General features: G+C 41.2%; 1 protein-coding gene across 6 annotated transcripts in view; it reads left to right on the top strand.

Moving 5' to 3' along the window:
* The window catches only part of LOC147010706 (dystrophin-like), a 1,018,488-nt gene that overhangs the window by 568,049 nt on the left and 435,089 nt on the right, over window positions 1–15,350 (top strand). The gene's annotated exons all lie outside the window — the stretch shown is intronic.

The following is a 15,350-nucleotide window of genomic DNA, read 5'->3' as shown; positions in this document are numbered from 1 at the left end:
AAAGAAGCATGAAACTTTGCCCTAGGGAGTTTTTGGGTGTGCCGATTTCATAAATTGCGGGAACCACGATGTCACTCCAGCAGTTCCCGCCAAAAATTAAGAAATTCAAAATGGCCGCCGCAAAACACATTTTTCCCATTAAACGGCTCTAAGTAGCCCGATTGCCTTGATCTTGATGTCTGTACCTATGTTTTTGAGGTCAATTAATCCAATAAAACACATGTGAAGACTCAACATATATCTTTATTGTAAAAAAAATATAATTTTAAATGCCCATAGCGCAATTTCCTAAAACAGCCAACATCAAAAGTGAGTGCACCGATTGCCATCTTGGCACCAATACAATTTTTATGAGTTTAAGGGATCCAATTGTGTGTCATTCGTTCTGTTAAAAGGACACCTGTGCTACACAACAAAATGACATGGACAAGTTCCAAGAATTACCACCAGGGGTTTACTATTGCTCCAGTAGCTCGGCTTAACTCTGAACTATTCTGCCATGGAATGATCAGGTACAACACATGTAGTACCTTTAGAATATGTATTTCTCAATACTGCAGGAACTATATGATGGAAAAAAAAACTAGGAAAACCATGTGCGAAGGGTGCAGCATATGTGTCCATTTAAAATTTTGTCGAATTATTCCAACATATCAGTCACTATGTCACTGTAGTGTTGTGTTAACATGGCCAAGATTTACTTCTTACTCTCTGTTACACTGTCCCGAGCAGAAGCACAACTGTGTACATGGCAGATTTGCTTTGACACAAGTGCATCTTTTAGTGCATTCCTTTTTGCATCCGCATTTCAACAGTTCTTGACAACCTTTGGCTGCCTCTGGCAGAGTAGACCAGCATGGAGTCCATGGGGAATCATTTTTCACTCTCTCCCAGCCCCATATATCTGGTGATGGAACATTGGGCTTTCCTACAAGTGGCTCTCCCCAGATATGCCCTGCCTTATAAACAGCCCTTTTCACATGCTGTTCTAGGGCATGTAATGTTGGAGGAATGTTTTCCATCTTACGGTTGTTAGTGAACAACTGCTTCCTGGCTTCATTCATATGGCAAAGTGCAGATGTTCGCTGATACAAGAGAACAACATATCTTTCTATTTGGTCCATATCGTCTTGGGATATCTGAGCTGGAGCACGAGATAAACTAACGAAAGTAGGTGTAAGCTGAGGCATACTTTGCCGTACTGCCCAAGCTGTTTTCTTTCCAATTCCAAAGAAGGCAGAAACAGTATCACATCCTGATACTGCATGCATAAACAGAAGACCCCAAGATGCATCATCACCTAATTCAGCTGAAATCAGGTGACAGGGGATATACCGTACTTTAGACCAATGACCAAATGCCACCCATATTTCACACTCCTTTAAGACACTTGCCACAGCAATTGCAATAACCACCACATCGGTATCCGTAGCATGTATCATCAGCTTGGTGAATCCGTGATTGAATGAATTGAAAGCATGAAACAGGAGCCGTGTGTCCGCTTCCTCATGAGTGCAGGACAAGTCCGAGAGATTGGATATGGGTGATGAAACAACTTTCTCGCCATGTGTAGAGATGACTAGCTTCCGTTCGGGGGGTTGAAACTCCTGTATTGCACTGGCTAAGAGTTTGAACAGACTCTCTTTGTTCGAATCACAACGCAGGACATTCTTCCAGTTGATAGGCATTTTTGTGTTGTTGGCAACTCTGAGATTGTTTCCAGATCCACGGTTCTGTCGTGTCTGTGCCTTGAGGCTGTCCTCCTTGTATACATCCCAGACTACATCCAAACGAACAACATCCTGGAGCATACGTTCCAAATATGGCAGGAACACCAGTTGTGAGTAGTCCTTGAAAGTTTTGACAGAAGCCTTTGACTTCTTCGGATCGAGTATGTGCACAAGGGCAGCGCCATCAACAATTTTTACATCCACTTTTGGAACAGATTCTGCTTGAGGTACCAATGATTCCAAACATTCCATCAAGTCCGATTTGCTTGATTGGTGCATGATGCGATTTGCTGCCAATGATGGAGGCCAGGCATGATTTTCATGCCTGAAGAAAGCATCCATATCACTGTCTTTAGCCTGGCATGATATATACATCCTTGAGAAGAGAAGTACATCATTGTGTAGAGATGTACATTTACACAATTTGCTTTGCATTTATATGACAATGGTGCATGAATAACATCAAGAATGTGCTAAATTCAAGCCTTACCAGGTTTCTGCTCTAGTGGCATGAACACAATTATTTAAGGAATTAATCTTTGGTGCAAATCACTATGATACGTTTCGATGAAAATTAGTGTTATAGCAGCAATATTTTTAAATTTTCAGCATGAAGATGTAGATTATGAGTCTTCTCATGTGTTTTATTGGATTCATTGACCTCAAAAACAGGTGTAGACATCAAGATCAAGGCAATTGGGCAACTTCGAGCCGTTTTATGGGCAAAAATGTGTTTTTGCGGCGGCCATTTTGAATTTCTTAATTTTTGGCGAGAACTGCTGGAGTGACATCGTGGTTCCCGCAATTTTTGAAATCAGCATACCCAACCCCCCCCCCCCCAGGGCAAAGTTTCATGCTTCTTTCCAGAAGTGCACAACTCCACCAAAAAATGTTACATATCCGCCCCACTATACCCATCTGGTTGGTTATCAGGATGCTCATGAGCAGCTGTAAGCATTTTCAAGGCTAAGAATTTAACCTGCCAGGTCGCTGTCTCAATGGAAGGTGGGGCTGCTGAAGCAACCCTCACAAAGCTATTTATAATTTGTCAAGGTTCCCGATAAACAATATCTCCTCCCTCCCACAAATCCTTCCCACACATATTCAGTAATGCCATTAAAATTTTCTGTGACTTCCGACATTTTGGCAGATTTTTTTTTCGCATTTCTGGAATTGGAATTCCAGATATCATCTTGTCATCATGCACCATCTGTCCACCTCTGTCTGTCTGTCCGTCCACCTGTCCGTCTCTTATTTCAACTTATCCGGCCAAACCACAGGGTCGATCTGGCTGAAATTTGGCAGCAAGGTTCTGCTCCTGACTTAACAGGAATTGCAAAGCTCAGTCAATGTCCGACTTATTCAATTCTTGCGAAAATCGTGTAAATTCCTTCAAAAATCTTCTTCTCCAGACCCACCAGTCAGAATGATACTAAATTTGGGTGACAACATTAGGACAGGGCCCAGATAAGCTGTACGTCCAGTGGTCCTATTTTAAAAACTACAACATTGAGGCTTGTGGGGGAGCTAGAACACATGACCATGCAGGATGTAACAGAACAAAAGGAACAGTTGAAAGAGAGGGGGGAAACTCCAAAAGCAGGGTTGAAGGATAAAGTTGAGATAGACTGACAGAAATAATGGACGTTGGGAAGAAAGAGGAGTAGGGAAGGACACACGGGAAGGACAAGATGGATACAGAAGCAAGCACTCAGGAAGGAGAAACTGGAAACTTTGAAGGCTTGGGATGCACCTCCATATTACAATCGATTAAAGTGTACCAACTACAAAAATGGGGGGAAAGGGGGTGTGGGGGGTGTTAATTGGGGTAAAAGAAGATCGTGGATTTGGATGGGCTGTTTATCTGAGATGGTGGTGAACAGCTGTCTTGAAGAACTGGAGGGAACAATGAGGAGGATGTGGAAGTTGGTTCCACTGGTCAGAAAAGCAAGAGGAACAAAACAGTGGAGGTGAGCAGTGATCTGGGATTGTTGGAGTTTCACCAGGAGGTTTTACCAGCTTGTACACCTCCAGAAACCTTGGGAAGGGGGGGGGGGGGAAGTATGGAAGGAGCAGAGCGTGCAACACCAGAAAGGAGGTGGTACAAGACAGAGAGACTACCAACTTGTCTGTGATAGCAAAGTGATAGGCCCATCGACTCAGCTTCAACACGGGAAATTTTAATAAGAGTAAAACCTTGGTTTCCACGGCATCAAGCTGAGCAGGGTGTGAGGCAGGGGCACCAGCCCAGAGGGGAGATCAGTACTCGACGAAGGCCTTGTGGGTAGATTTCTTCTCTTTGTGGGTGCTTTGTAACTTTCTGCTTTTTGCTTCCAAATTGGTCGATATTATAGTTAGGGAAAGGTCTCCCTCCCCTCCTCACGCTTCCACCCCTCGCTCGAGGGATGACTATTTTCTGGGATTGTTTACAGATGGTTTAATATGAATGATGAATTTTTCAAGAAAATTATTGAAATTCCTTTTTTAAAATCAATTTCCACTTTTAAAAAATCTTCATTCCCCATGAGAATGCATTTTCTCCACGTTTCTTTTTTGCGTTCAGTTCTTTGTTGTATGCTCATTATTAATCTCTGAATTTGACTTCCCAGCTCTCTTCCACATAAACCCTTCAGACATCCTACTGGGCTGCACACACAAATCGGCCAAGCAGTTTATTATCCATCCGCGTGCATGAAATAGTCGATTTATGTAAAGTTACCATCCCTCTCCGGAAGATGTTAATTTTGCACATTGTTTCAAGAGGGAGAGGAGATTCCATGGGATGGACCACCCAGTTTCTTCATGACACTTCATTGGGAACTCTGTATCCTGACGTGCTTGCTTGGACCTTCTCCTTTCTTCCGTGCTCTTCCTGGGTTCCTGGGAAGCGGTTTTAAAATGCCAAAGGGAGTGACAGAAATCCAGAGTGCAGACTCGGAGTATGAATGATGGGGCAGAAATGATTGTGTGCAATTACGGACAACATTTGTCGTGCTTTTTAAAGTTTGGTGCCATGATGGATAGATTCAGCTAAAGCATGCTTACCTTTGAGCTATCTGGTTTTGAATCGCTTCTCCGTTTATTCGTTTCCAGCAACACAACTGTTATTCTGGAACACTGTCAGAAAGAGGTGCTTCAGGATAGGGCACATTCCCATTTCCTATTTGATACTGTTAAGCTGTCTATACAATCTGCAGTCATGTGGATACAGAAAAAATCACAATGTTTTTGCAAGAACATACCATTGAGCTCGTATCATGATCATGTGGACCTGTCAATATGGGGTTAAGTGAGTAAGCTACAGATGTATGATGGTCATAATGTTATTTTCTTATATATGACATGTGGAAAAGGGGAGCTTGTGTGCATGTGTGCCTGTGTGTATCTTATTTAGAAAAATGAGGGTTTTAAGTTTTTTTTTCTGCCTCCACTGATGAGGCATTGCGTTTTGGGCTCATCTGTCTGTCTGTCTGTGCTAAGTTTGTCTGTTTTCTCTGCAACCACTTATCCAATAGACACGAAATTTTCACAAAAGGTTTGACTACTCATGTAGAATGTTTCAATGATAATTATGACATCATAGGTGACGTGGTGTGGTAGCCATGTTGGAAAAAGGAAAAACTTTTAGACCTCTGTGTCTCCAAAACCACTCCATGCAAAAATTTGAAACTTGGAAAAAATTTTGAAACGGCTTGAGAGATCAAAGGGAAACTTCACCCACATATTCCCCAAGCCATGGGGATACCAGGGTGTTCACGAATAATTAATAGGTCACATGGTCTGGCAGCCATGTTAGATTGAACAAAAATGTAAAGAATTTTTTTTTCTCTTGAACCGCTTCATCAATCAAAGTTGATGATTGATTGAACAATTGTGATCTAGTAGTCATGGAGAATATGTGTTTCAAATTTCAACCTGATCGGATGCATGGTTTGGCAGCCAGAATTATTTAATATTTTGAATCTGGGTTCAGGAATTTAAATCAAACTTGGTACAAGTACGTATAATGATGTCATAATGTTGACAGAAGCATTTTTGGCGATGCCGGAGATGTCAAAGGTTTTCCTTCTAGTTTTTCCTCAATATCACAACTTCAAGCAGTATTTCTAAATCGCAATCGATGTTTCCTTATTTTGTAGTCTTATTTATTGATAATTTAATTTTGATCGTAATATGGATGTGCATCCACAAAACCTCAAATATTTTTCATCCATGGTTCTGCATTTACATTAGATTTTATAAAAGAGGAGTAAATCTGTGTGCCTTCTGGGATGTGAGTGTTTGAGTGGGTGAAGTGCAGGAGTAGTTGAGTGCTGGAGGGTGGAGGTGCTTGGAACTGCAAATGCCTTTCAAATTACACAAGTGCATATGAATTAGAGATGTGGGATGCATTCACAAGTATCCAGGTTAGATGGAAATAGAAAAAGCTGGAGTAAAGTGGGGGAGGGCAAGTGAGGGGTAGAGAGAAGCTCCAGGATGTGTGTGATGATGACTGGAATTGAATGCGATTCCATTTTTCTGTTTTCATTCTGACCTTTTTCTGCTCGACCTTGCTCTGTTCAATTTCTGACCACTGATGTTTTCTTTCGTTTTCTTTCTTTTTTATCTTGGTTCATATATGTACCACGGCAGACCCTCTTTCTGAGACATTCTACTGGGGTGCACGCGCGCGCGCACACACACACACACACACACACACACACACACACACACACACACACACACACACACACACACACACACACACACACACACACACACACACACACACTCACACACGCACACACGGGCTTGCTGTAGCTAGTAATAATAATACAGTACTGTCACCACTCCTTTCACACGGTTAAGTGCATCGGGCTGCCGAGGCAGTTTCATTGGCTAAGGGTCACAATCCTGGGCAGGTTGCCACTCCAGCACAAGATACTCGAATAGTTCATTCTTCCCATTAACCTGGGTCTCATTTTGCCGACTTCGGAAAAATGACAAACTAAGGCAACTCACCTGGTGTTATGTATGGCACCACAGAGGCTTGTACTAGGATCAACCCTAATATATTATGCCAGCCACCTTTACCATTTAGCCACCACCAGGCTTCAGATAAATGGATGAAGACATTGAGTAATTGCATCCTTCTCCCCACCCTTGTCATTTCCACACTATTTATCTACCTGTTGAGGAGTTATTGCCCAATCCATTTGTGGTGATTTAGGTCCAAGTTTGTGCATCATATACATACACACTACCACATCTCGCTCGTGTATAATGGTTTGGTTATATATTAGTGTCCTGTTTAATCCACTAAAGCTTGTTTTCCATTTTTGTATTTAGACATGCCTGGTGTTGGCTTAATGGTTGGGGTGGTGGGCTTGGGATCCTAGAATCCTGAATTCCTAATCCCCCTTGGCTGGTGAATTAATACCAGGTGGAGTTGACTCTGCCCGTCATCCTTCTGAGGTCGGCAAAATGAGTGCCAGCTTGCTGGTATCCTGTGTCAGAGTGGCGACCCATCCAGGATGGTGCCCAATAGCCAAGGAGACTGCTTAGGCAGCACCGACACTCTGCAGAGAGTATGGTCCCAATGGATGGATGGATTATTTAGACAGTACATTCAACTGTATTTTCGTTTTTCATTACCTTGCTGAGATTTGTTTTTCTATGCTCTTATTAGTGCACTAAAACTCGATTTTCTATATGGAACAGTGGTGGTGGGGTGGGTCCAAAGTTTCTTCTCCCTTATCTTCATTATTTTCAACATGAAGTTGGGTTCGCTGATCAAAATTGGGTTATTTCGACCTTACTGAAACATCAATAAGATTGTTCTGTAAAGCTGGAGCAAATATTAACTCAGGAATGCAATACGGAAATGATGAGCCAAATGGTCTCCTCATTTCCTTCTTTCAGGTCGTACATGAGCTTGCAACCACTCCTTACATTCAGTGTAGTTCCGCAGAGACTGTGGACCCTTGATATATTACCTTGCATTTTAGACGGAATATAAATATTTAAATGCAATTGGTTAGCTTCCCGACAGAGAATTATTATCTTCAAAAGTGGAAGTGTGGAGGTGAAACCCAAGCTCAGCCCGTCACTCACCAAAGGGCACACCTGATAGAGCATGGCTGATCGGCCAAAACGCTGTTATTTCATATTTTAACATCCATTTGATTAATAATTGAGTTTTTTATTGTGACGTAGACATCCTGCATGTGAAAATAATGCGGTACAGCACATTCAGGGGGACTTGGTCCACGGGGTTGGAGGATTATAAGAAACAAACAAACTCATAAACTGTCTTGTCTCCCTTACAAGAAATGGCTACACAGGAGGAGGCCATTTGGCTCATCAAAGCCTGCGCTATAACCACCAATATATGGATGTTTGTCCATACTCTATCCTTTTCATAGGCTGAGTATCAAGCAAAGAAGCAAGACGTACCATTTTAAAAGTCTTTGGTGCAACTCGAACAGGGGTATTAGATTGGTGTGTTTGGGATTATACATTTTAAAAGGAAAAAAGGCACTTCAACTCCACGAATTTGTGTATTGGTGTGTTACGTAATTAATAAGAGACTTAATTAGAACTTCCACTTTATAACTGCTGGCAGTGATGACCGGGTACCAAGATGTCCCGCTTTGATGCAACCCCGCTTTGATCAGACACCTGAGCCTGACTCATGACGCTTTTTAAAATTATTATTCATTATTCAATGGAATTTAGAATGGGATTAAAATAAATTCAATTCAAATCAAATGGAAGACCAAATAGGTACAGTCCTGCATTGGAGTAATCAGAAGGAACCTGAACAAGCAAAAAGCAAAGCTGAAGTCATCAGCAGGAACCTGAATAGGATTCGCATTTCAGCTGCTACTCCTCTACCCACAAACCCATCCAGACACAGCCAAGTGAGCCTTATTCAAAAAAAAAAAAAAAATCCATAAAACAAAAAGAAGTCGTATCAAAATATTAAATAATTCTGGCTGCCAGACCATGCATCTGATCATGTTGAAATTTAAAACATGTATTTCTCATGATTACTAGATCATAATTGTTTCATGTCAATTGATTAAGCGGTTCCTGAGAAAACATTATTTAATATTTTTCTTCAATCCAATATGGCTGCCAAACTATGTAACTTATCAATTATTCCTGAACACACTTGTACACCCATGGCTTGGGGAACATTTTTGTGAATTTATCCCTTGATCTGTCCAGCTGTTCTGGAGAAGAAGATTTTTGAAATGTTTTGGCATAATTCCATTATGGCTGCCAAACCATGTGACCTATGACATCAAATGTATGAACGTCTTGTTTCTCATGGATAGGCGGTCACACTTGTTAAGTTTCGCCTCAATCTGTTCAGCTTCTTTAGAGCAGAAGATTTTTGAAGGTTAAAAAAACCCTACAATATGGCTGCTAAATCACTTGACTGATGATGTCATCAAAATTTTTCTGTGGACCATTTTATCCCAAGATGACCCTCAAAATTTCTCATGCTGATCAGAAGTAGCGTTCTACATATGCAATTATGACATCAAAACGAAGGCACCTATGATGTCATCAAAAATCACACTTATTCCCCATGAGGTGTACTTGCCGTATGCCAAGTTTCAATTTTTTCCTTGGTGAGGTTTCAGCGATACAGAGGTCCAAAGTTTTTCCATTTTTCCAACATTTCTACCACACCACGTGACCTATGACATCATAATTATGATTGAAACATTCTAAACGAGTAGTCGCACCTATGGTGGAAATTTTGTCTCAATCTCACAAGCAGTTGCAGAGAAAAACACAAAAGTTCTGTACGAACAAACAAACAAAAAGACAAACAAACAAAAAAACAAGAAAAAGACCATGCAGGGTATGATATTTGCAAAATCCACCCCCCCCCCTTTTCCAAAGGTTGCCATGGAAACATCAAATTGTCTATTTCATTAAGATTAAAATTGGCAATCTTTATCAAAGCTCAGGTCAATCGGATGAAAATTAATTATTTTTCAGATTGAAATTGATGATTTTATAAGTTTGACCTTGAGATGATCTTTGACCTTTTGACCTCAAAAATAGTTGGTTTCCAAATTCAGTAATACACTATGAAATTGCTGTTTAATTTTCAAGTCAATCGGATGAAAATTGACAATTTTTCAGATAAAAGTTGATGATTTTCGAAGTTCAACCTTGATTTGACCTTTTACCTTTTCACCTCAAAAATAGTTGGTTTCCAATTCAGTGACACAAATCTTGTTGGTTCACGAAAAAAATATTTTCACGAAAAAAATAAGTGACCACTATATACGTTATTGTTGCGTCTGTCTGTCTGTATGTCTGTCTGTATGTCTGTATGTCTGTCTGTCTGTCTGTCCCGAGCTTAGCTCCGTGGGTTTTGATCCGATCCTGATAAAATTTTGGTGGGAGGTTTATATCATGATCTAGTTGTGTTTTCCTGAGAATGGGCGTGTTGCGTCCATTATGGGCGGAGCCACGCCCAAAAAACGTGTTTTCAGGGGGTAGCCGATTTCGAATTGCATCTTCTCCTAGGGGGTTTGTCGAATCTGACAGGGGTTTCGATATCTGATTAGCCCAATGGCACCTGCATAGCCCCATGGAGCTCGATTTTTCATTTTCGTGTCAAGGTCACAAGGTCACGAACTTAGAAAATTGCAAATTTTGACATAAAAAATTATCTTCTCCGAGGGGTTTGTCAAATCTGGCTGGGGTTTCGGTATTTGGTTAGCCCAATGGCACCTTCATAGCCCCATGGAGCTCGATTTTTTTTTTCATTTTCGTCCCAAGGTCAAGGTCACAAGGTCACAAACTGAGAAAATTGCGAATTGTGTTTTAGGGGGTAGCCAATTTCAATTTGCATCTTCTCCTCGGGGGTTTGTCGAATCTGGCAGGGGTTTCGGTATTTGGATAGCCCAATGGCACCTGCATCACCCCACGGAGCTCGATTTTTCATTTTCGTCCTAAGGTCACAAGGTCACGAACTTAGAAAATTGCGAATTTTGACATAAAAATCATACGACCGCCCAACCTTTGAGAGGTAGGATGACAATATTTTTTATGCATAATCTTGAGGTCATTCCCCACCTAAGGTCTTAAAACCATTTTGCTCTATCTCGAACACCTTGCCCGTGGCACCCCCTTCAAGTTTGTTTTTACGCTGATTTCATCAAAGTATGGATAATCCGAGGAGTGTGAAATGCCATATAGCCTATATGACGTTATATTGTTCCTGGAATGTTCCGGAGGAAGTTTTGCACCAAAGGTCATAATCCTTGACCTTTGACCTTTAAAGTTCACAAAGGTCAAATTTTCAAAATTGTGGGAATCGAACCGGGTTTTCGACCTTTTTCAACGAACTAACTCCAATAAGCTATAGCACGTATCCTGTTTCCTTATTTTAATGTCCACAACATTGTTTTTTGACCTTTAAAGGTTATGCAAAGGTCAAATTTTGAAAGTTGTTGAACGAAACCGGGTTTTCGACATTTTGCATCTAATAACCTGTCACTCGTACCACATCATGTTGATCATTTTTATAACTTGGTCAAACATTATCACATTGTCTCATCCTTGACTTCTGAAACAATCTACATCGTCAAATACCGCTCGTGAACCATCGTCGTCTTCAGACTTGTTCAAATTTCAAGTCAATCGGATGAAAAATGACGATTTAGAAATTTGACTTCACGATGACCTTTGACCTTTTTCAGATGACCTTTGACCTTTTTCAGATGACCTTTGACCTCAAAATCAATAGGCTTCTCAGTGGAGACTACCACGATAACTTGGTAAAGTTTCATGACGATCGGTTTAGAATTGTGACCTGTAGGTGACAGACAGACAGACAGAATAACAAAATCGACTGACCAATATACTTGAAAAATCTTCAATTTTGCAAATAATAAACAAACAAATAACAAACAGACCCAAATGCAATACCCTCTCCTTCGGCGAGGGTATCAAGATCTAGTCTGCTGATTTATTAATGGACTACAAAGACACTCGGGAAAGTTTACCTCCTCAGGTTGAACAGTTTACGTTTTATATCCCACTGATAGGCCAGATCTGCATACAGACCTAATCGGCTTGTTTTTGTCATCGACCCAACTCATCCACCTCATTTTGTCATAATTCGCCTGCAGTTTTTTGAAAAATCGTGCTATTATATCGTTTTTGGCCCCATCTCTCAATGGTGAAAAATCACTTTAATAACATGAACTCTCAGATCTGGATCTTCACCAAAATTGAATCAATTCTTCCTTTTCAGACATCCAACCTGTTGACCAAATTCAGTCTGAGAATCCATGCATTACCCTTTTGAGATATCTTGCTATATATTGTTTTTGGCTCCATCTCTCAATGGTGAAACCTGGTGTTTGCTTCGTGGTTAGGGTGGCTGGTTTAGGATCTTTGGGTTCTGAGTTCAAGCCCCGTTGGCTGCTGCATTAACACCAGGTGGGGTTGACTCATCCTGTCATTCTTCAGCGGTTGGTGAAATGAATACCAGTGTACTGGTGGAGGGGCACAGCATCAGTGGCACAGCCTTGCTTCCAAGAAATGATAGCTACCTGGCAGCCATGCTACTATATGTAAGAACACAATGGTGAAGAATTAATTTAAAATATTCTGGTATCTCGATTTGGATCTTCACCAAAATCTAATCAATCTGTCCTTGTCCTACATCCAACCTGTTCACCAAATTTCGTCTGAAACTGTCCACAACTTTTTAAGATATCCAACACACAGACAAACAGACAGAAAAACAGACAGCAGGTGAAAACATTAACCTACGTCCACTCCTGGTGGCGCAGGTGAAAAGCAAGGGCAGGTCCGGACTCAGACGAATGAGACCAGTCTTGATGGTGTCTTGTAATTACGAAATTACTCAAGTACACTACCGGTCAAAAGTTTTAGAACACCCCCATTTTTCCAGTTTTTATTGAAATTTAAGCAGTTTAATGTTTCAATGTACAGTACTCTGAAATTAAAGCGTAGAACAAATAAACAATTGCAGATAAAAAAGAAATCATGGAATCGTTTTGTTGAACAAAATTTAATCTAAATTTTTGACTTATCAAAGTAGCCACCTTTTGCAGATATAACAGTCGAACATACTCGTGGCATTCTTTCCACAATGGAAATCAAATATTGTTTGGAAAGTTCTTCCCAACACTGTTGCAGAAGTTCCCACAAATGTGTTGTACTTGTTGGTTGCTTTGCTTTCACCCTTCTGTCCAGTTCATACCAAACCAGCTCGTTGGTGTTTAAGTCTGGAGACTGTGCTGACCATTCCATGATTTGAAGCCTACTGTCTTGTTCTTTTCTTCTAAGGAAGTTCTGACATCGCTTGGAGGTACGTTTTGGCTCGTTATCTTGCTGTAGGATGAATCCCTGACCAACTAGGCGAAGACCAGAGGGTACTGCATGGTGCTGCAAAATGCTGTGGTCGCCGTTTTGGTTCAGGGTGCCAATCACTCTGTGCAAGTTGCCTACTCTGGATCCAGCAAAAGAGCCACAGATCATCACGCTTTCTCCTCCATGTTCGACAGTTGGTGTCACACACTGAGGAACCATCCTTTCGCCGACTCAACGGCATAGAAAAACCCTGCGTGATGAACCGAAGATTTCAAATTTTGATTCATCGGTCCTTAAGACCTTCCAGTTTTCAGTAGTCCACTGGCGATGCTTCATGGCCCAGGCAAGCCTCTTTTTCTTATTTTGCCATCTTAGCAATGGCTTTCTTACTGACACTCGACCTGTCAAAGCTGCAGCTCGAAGTCTTCTCTTCACAGTTGAAACTGTTGAAACACAGTTGCAATTCCTTACTTCGACCAGTGTTAAGCTGTGCTTGAAGCTGCTGTCCTGTAAGCCACCTTTCACGCAAGTTGTTGACTCTCAGAAACTTGTCTTCTGATTGTGTTGTGGCTTTGAGTCTGCCAGACCTCTTCCTGTCAGAGTTTCCTCCAGTTAGCAAATGCCTTTTGATGGTGTAGGAAACTGTACTCACTGACACCTTGGCTTGCTTTGCAATTTCCTTAAAGGAAAGACCTACACTTTTAAGGGTTATAATGGTCTGTCTGTCTTCCTTTGTTAATTGTCTTTTTCTCGCCATTATGATAGCAATATACTACTCCCTGCAGTGCAATATTGTCTAAATAATGCTTCAGAGGGTGCAGCAACACAGTCTGTTCCAACACTGCTTTTATACAGACAGAGGGTTTGTAAAACAAAAGTTGGGACACCTGTAGGAATTGTTTGCATCAACTTTCAAGGCTTAATTTACTTCCATTGCTGCAAAACAGCTGCAGTTGCTAACCCATTACTTGTTCCCTAAAAATTGCCTTTTTTACCAACTCTGAAATTTACATTATTTTTCATTTTTTGGTAACTTCAACTTTTTTTAACCTCTGGCAGTTTACCACTTAGCTTTGTACCATTTCAGGTTATTCACTAGACTTGAACTGCTTACATTTCAGTAAAAACTGAAAAATGGGGCTGTTCTAAAACTTTTGACCAGTAGTGTAGATAGAGTTATTTTTGGTTGGATGTCCATTATTTCCTGAAAAAAAATAAAACAACAAAATTATATGTATATATGCATGTATTCAAGGCAGTACGCACCTTTCCATTATCTGTTTAGTGTGCCAACACTCGTTTTCCATTCCACAGAAAACTCATCTATCTATCTCTCTCTATATCTCTCTCTCTCTCTCTCTCTCTCTCTCTCTCTCTCTCTCTCTCTCTCTCTCTCTCTCTCTCTCTCTCTCTCTCTCTCTCTCTCTCTCTCTCTCTCTCTCTCTCTCTCTCTCTCTCTCTCTCTCTCTCTCTCTCTCTCTCTCTCTCTCTCTCTCTCTCTCTCTCTCTCTCTCTCTCTCTCTCTCTCTCTCTCTCTCTCTCTCTCTCTCTCTCTCTCTCTCTCTCTCTCTCTCTCTATCTATCTATCTATCTATCTATCTATCTATCTATCTATCTATCTATCTATCTATCTATATATATATATATATATTAGCTGGGTGAGCTTACTCATTGTGTAAGCATACGAATTGTGGTTCCCCATTGTCTCGGGTCACTCACCTGCATTTGATTTTTCATTTACAGTCAACCCCCGCTTCATCGCGGTTCACCTATCGCGCCCCCGGTTCATCACGGGTTTTCCCTTGGAACGTAACTAATTTTTTCTGCGGATTTTCTTGTGACCTTGGGACGATTTGACAATCTGTCCTGGTACATCGCCGTAATAATGTATAAAATATAAATTATTTAAGCAATAAATTATAACGCGTGGTGCTCGACCAGTCACACAACGCACGAGACAAAGTTTCGCTTGTGAACTTCGAATATTTTCTACGTTTTTTCTCCAAGGCCCATGATGCCGCCCAAACGACCTGCACCTTCTAAGGCTTCTGGCAAGGAACCGAAGCGCCAGAGGAAGGTCCTGGGACGCTCCAGGAGAAGGTTAAAGTAAAGGTGCTCGATATATGCTTCTGGAAGGAAAAAAGTTTGCCACCGTTGGACGAGCACTGCTGATACCCAGCACCTCAAAACCGACCAGACCAGACTAGTCGATCTCCGGCACCTCAAACCCAATCACTGCCAAACCGACCAGACCAGACTAGT

This window comes from Eptatretus burgeri, chromosome 16 (genome assembly GCF_056783735.1).
Source record: "Eptatretus burgeri isolate ZD-2024b chromosome 16, Ebu_testis_v1, whole genome shotgun sequence".
Lineage (NCBI taxonomy): Eukaryota > Metazoa > Chordata > Myxini > Myxiniformes > Myxinidae > Eptatretus > Eptatretus burgeri.
The sequence above is the reverse complement of the archived record's forward strand: the minus strand, read 5'-3'. Positions and strand labels throughout refer to the sequence as shown.